Below are 5,365 nucleotides of genomic sequence, written 5' to 3'. Positions count from 1 at the left end.
AAAAAAAAAAAAAAAAAAAAAAAAAAAAAAAAAAAAAAAAAAGAAAGAAAAATAAAATAAAATAAAATAAAATATAAACCAAATAAAATACCACAGGAATACCCTGAAGAGAAGGGTTACTTTGGCCATGAGGCAATTTCACAACTCCTTCCATGTCCTTGTAGATTACTCCAAGGGACTGAAATGAGGGAAGGGTGACAACACCACATGACAAATGCACAGCAGGTTGAACTATACTCCTGGGCAATGGAGGGTGAAGCAAGAGGGCAGTTCAAGGGATGCAACCTCTATTCGAGCCCCACAAGACCATGGCTGTGACCCTGTCTGCAGTATCTGTATCCAAGACTCAGACATACGCAGAGAATAATTTTGAAATCTACACGTGACACAGAATTGAGAAGAATGATTGAAGTGTTGTCTTGCCCTGAAATTCTATTTCTACAAGTTTGCTTTAAACATGCATTCTACGTTGTATCCCTTAAGGGAACATTTGCTTTCTACTACCATGTCTTTGTGTTTAAATACATTTGTAATTAAATCCAAGTGACTTGGAAAATGGAGTTTCTAAGAGAACATATCAATGACTTGATATTCTGGAATGTTAAATATGTTACAAAGTAAATTCATGATGCCAGAGTTAAAAACAAAAACATACAAACCAAACATTCAAAATTCCTTTTTCAAACACAAGCTGTGCTGTCATCCTTTTATTACCATAACATGATTTTTATTAAACTCTTACTTTTATTTCATTTACATGATTAGACCTAAAATCCACATTTTAACTGCACCATGAAAAGACCATTAGCCAATTTATACTTACTCAGTGGTTGAAACGAAGTAGTAAAAACCATTTTGCCTTTCCTCTCTCTCTCTCTCTCTTTCTCCTTCCTTTCCTTTTTCTCCTTTTCCTCTTTTATTCCCCTCTCCTTTCTTCCACAAACATTCATCCTAGTATGAGCCTGAAGCTTTTCTATGTGCACACATTTGCAATATATGATACTTAGATTCAAGCATACTTAGCCATGTCCAGAATAAGTGTAATATGATGCAGTTGACCTATTGTAATATCCATCCACACATCTCACATGTTTTTAAACTCTCATTTTGGTCCATTCATCTTTGGATACTGACTCACCACCATGCAGTTCCTGATTAGATTATTGTTCATCCCTACTTTGAAAGCAAAATAAGAGTGTGCTCAGCTGACTCTTTAGTGAGTCAGTGGACCCTCTCTTCATTTTCTAATTCTAGTTCTACTTCGGGATTGAATAAGCAATTCTCTATCCAGCAATTGTAATTAAACCCATTAATTTAAAAAGTACACATAGACCTTAACACATCAATTAAAATGGTTGTAGATTGTGCCTAATAAAGCATGGGAATCAAATAAGTAGTTCTATGTACAAAGGCTAAAATAGAAAATAAAACTGAGTATGTTTAACGTAGCTGATATATCACTATGGACCTGCTTCCATGTCTTCTGCTGTTTTTAGAAATGATTTTCTTCTGTTGCTTTTGTTGTTGTTGATATTTGGTAGGCTGCCCAGGTCTTCTAAAGTAAGGACAAAAGATAAGAATTTGTTAGCTCTTGTACATGATGTTTATTAACATCCCAATGACACATGAAAAAGTGTCTGTAAGGGTTATCTTTTATACTTGAGTTTCTCTTGTCTGGGCACAGTGGCTTATACCTGTAATCCCAGCAATTTGGGAGGCTGAGGTAGGAGGATCGCTTGAGCTCAGGAGTTTGAGACCAGCCTGGGAAACATGGTGAAACCCCATCTCTAGTAAAAATACAAAAATTAGCTGGGCATGGTGGTGCCCACCTGTAGTCCCAGCTACTTGGGAGGCTGAGGTGGGAGGATTGCTTGAGCCTGAGAGGTTGAGGCTGAAGTGAGCAGTGATCACACCGCTGTACTCCAGCCTGGGTGACAGAATAAGACCCTGTCTAAAAAAAAAAATAGTTTATGTAAGTCATTCATTTTAAAATAAACTAGAAAATCCTGTATGTTTAGCTAAACTACTTTGTAAAATGAAGTCAAGGGTAAATCTTAACAAATTTATCTGAATACAGATTAGGACTTTCCTATTTATTTTTAGGATAATTCTTGGTGGTGCTGACAATGGGTGGGAAGTAGCCCCTATTTTAAAGATCTGAACACATGTGCACAGGCCTTACTATGACACAGTCATTCTTTCTGGTCCAAGAATCATAATTGCCAAAATCCTATAGCAGGGAAGGCCAGTGATTCTTTTAGACAGGTGCATCTTTGGGGGCACTTCACAAAAAGAGAGAGCACACTGGCATTTCTGCCCTCTTCTACATGGGATGGAGCCAAGTGAAGGGGGGCAGTCAGAGCACCCCTTAGAGAATCGAGGGGCTAGCCAGAAACAGGTGAGGGACCTTCACTCCTTGGCCAGATGCTTGCTGGGCTGGAGGAATGTGTAGGCCTGCCCAGTGCTACTACAGGAGTAGAAGTCAACTGAGTTTTGGGGAGAACAAGGGTTTGATAGAGGCAGGAGGCAGGCAAATACCTAGGTATATAGGTGCAGGTCCTGGTGAAAGCCAAACTTCAAGATGGAAACTGTCCCAGGTAAATACTCAGACCGGATTGAGAACCTCCCTTCCTGTTTGGTGCACTTTCCTCTGATTGATTCCTACCCTTCACCTATTCTACATATACCTACCCTTTCCTAATTGGTTTTCAACACTGTTGTGTCCACCTTTGAGTGGTGTCTTTGCTATGACTTTTTTGCATACTCACAAACCAATCAACACATACTCCCTATTCTGAGCCCATAAAAAACCTGGGGCTTAGCCATATTGGGGAAATTTCCTGTCCTTTGGGTATGAGAACTACCTCCACCCCCTGCCATGTCCCCTCCTTTTGCTGAGAGCTTTCCTTTCACTTAATAAATTCTATTCCACTTTTTGATGTTTGTGTACCTAATTCTTCTTGGTTGTGAGACAAGAACCCAGACTTAGCTGACCTAAGGAGCAAAAATCCCACATCAGGTCTTCTAGAGTTTGAGAGGTATAGAGGAACTAGAGCAACCTCCAGTGGCAGGGCAATGACAGAAGGTTGCTGTGGGAGCAATTATACTGTCATTGTTTGGCATAAGGTTACCCATGAACCACGAGGACACTATGGAGACTGTTTACCAGATGGAGTAAAAGGACAGGCTGTGTACCATTTCCTCAGTGCTGGTCCTGCCTGTCAACTGTCATAGAAGATGGGAGGAATAGGGATGAGAAGAGAGGGCAGGAGATTTAAATTGGATGAGAAATTAAAGTTTAATATAAACTGAACTAGAATTTTTCATAGCTGAAATGAGACTCTTCTCACATCTGAGAATGGCACCAAAGCTAAGAGATCTGCCTGAAATGTTATCCAGGGGCCAAGAAGGTAGAATTGCTTGTTCGAAAGTAGCAGTGGAAAAGAAAAAGCAGCTTACTGATTATAATAACCAACTCAGCCCATTCAATAAATCAGCTATACAGTTTATTTTAAAAGTAAGTTACTGTACCACCTATGGTCTAACCTTGCATATATATATATATATGTAAAACTTAAGAAGAAAAAATTAAAAACAAATAAAAAATAAAAGAAACTTGAACCTGAATTTAATCTAGTCTCTTCAACAAACTACCAGCTTACAGGAAATATGGGCAATTGCATAACCCATTAATGACACCAGGAGAAAACTGTCAGCCCAATCTTGAATGTAAGAAATTCAACAGGACAAACAGCCTTTTTCAATGAACACATACCATTTTACAAAGTTAATTCATGATACCAGAAAGGGTATCATGACATTAGGAAAGGGAGGAAAGACAAGGGAAGGGGAACTGTCATACATTAAAATAGAATTTTTTTAAAAAATTTTAATTTTAGGATGAGCATGGTGGCTTACCCCTGTAATCACAGCACTTTGGGAGGCTGAGGTGGGTGGATCACCTGAGGTCAGGCGTTCAAGACCAGCCTGGCTAACATGGTGAAACCCCATCTCTACTCAAAAATGAAAACAAAACCAATACAAAAATTAGCCAAGTGTCATGGCGCGTGCCTGTAGTCCCAGCTACTTGGGAGGCTGAGGCAGGAGAATCACTTGAACCCAGGAGGCAGAGGTTGCAGTGAGCCAAGATTGTGCCACTGCACTCCATCCTGGGGGATACAGTGAGCTTCCATCTCAAATAATAATAATAATTATTATTTTAATAAATAAATTAATTTATTTTGGAATGCTTCACAAATTTGCATGTATTCCTTGGCCATGCTAATCTTCTCTATATCCTTTCAATTTTAGTATGTGCTGCCGAAGCGAGCACAAAACAGACTTAAGAGAATATGTAAAATATGTAATGTCTGCACTGTTTGAATTTTTATTTGAACAGCCATAAATACTCTTCAGACAATCAAGAAAAGTTAAACTTGGACTGGATATTAAATATTATTCTTTGAGGGCATGCCAATGTTACTGTTATGTTTATTTTTCAAGTTCTTATGCATTAGGGAAGCATACTGAAGTATTTATAGGTAGAGAAATATGATGACTGGGATTTGTTTTAAAATACTCCATGATAAAAGAAAAAATGTGAGAATTTAGGGGGTGGGGAAGGATTCATAAAAAAAGAATAGCAGAGTGTAAATAATTATTGAAGCTGGGCAATAGGTACATATGGCTTTATTATGTTGGTCTATTTTCCTTTTTTATTTTTTTTTTAGAGACGGGGTTTCACCATGTTGGCCAGGATGGTCTTGATCTCCTGACCTTGTGATCCGCCCACCTCGGCCTCCCAAAGTGCTGGGATTACAGGCATGAGCCACCACGCCTGGCCCTGGTCTGTCTATTTTCACATATGAAATTTTCCATAATAAAAGGTTTAAAGTTCAGGAGCCATGGCTAATGCCGGTAATCCCAGAAGTTTGGGAGGCTGTGGTGGACAGATCACTTGAACTCAGAAGTTCCAAGACCAGCCTGGGTAACATGGTGAAACCTCATCTCTACAAAAAATACAGAAATTCACCAGGTGTGGTGTCATATGCCTATAGTCCCAACTACTTCGGAGGTTGAGGTGGGAGTATTGTTGAGCCCAGGAGGCTGGGGCTGCAGAAAACCATGATCACAGCACTGTACTCCAGCTGGGGCAAGAAAGCAAAACTCTGTCTATATATCAGATAGCTTGATTTTATTTTTTAAGGTGTGAATGTGATATGGCATAATGAAGTTAACCTCAGTTTTGAATACTGGCTACATCTTTTATCAGCTATATGACTTAGGAAAGTTGCTTAACCCTTACAAGCTCCATTTTTTCTACTGCCAAACACAAATTATAATTCTTCTTGGCCAGGCTTGGTAG

General features: G+C 39.0%; 1 pseudogene; it reads right to left on the bottom strand.

Annotated features, from left to right (window-relative positions):
• Nucleotides 1-4,235: 4,235 nt before the first annotated feature.
• Nucleotides 4,236-4,331, bottom strand: LOC119474118 (annotated as a pseudogene).
• Between the last annotated feature and the right edge of the window lie 1,034 nt (nucleotides 4,332-5,365).

Source organism: Cebus imitator, unplaced genomic scaffold (assembly GCF_001604975.1).
Source record: "Cebus imitator isolate Cc_AM_T3 unplaced genomic scaffold, Cebus_imitator-1.0 Scaffold212, whole genome shotgun sequence".
NCBI classification, from domain to species: Eukaryota; Metazoa; Chordata; class Mammalia; order Primates; family Cebidae; genus Cebus; species Cebus imitator.
The sequence above is the reverse complement of the archived record's forward strand: the minus strand, read 5'-3'. Positions and strand labels throughout refer to the sequence as shown.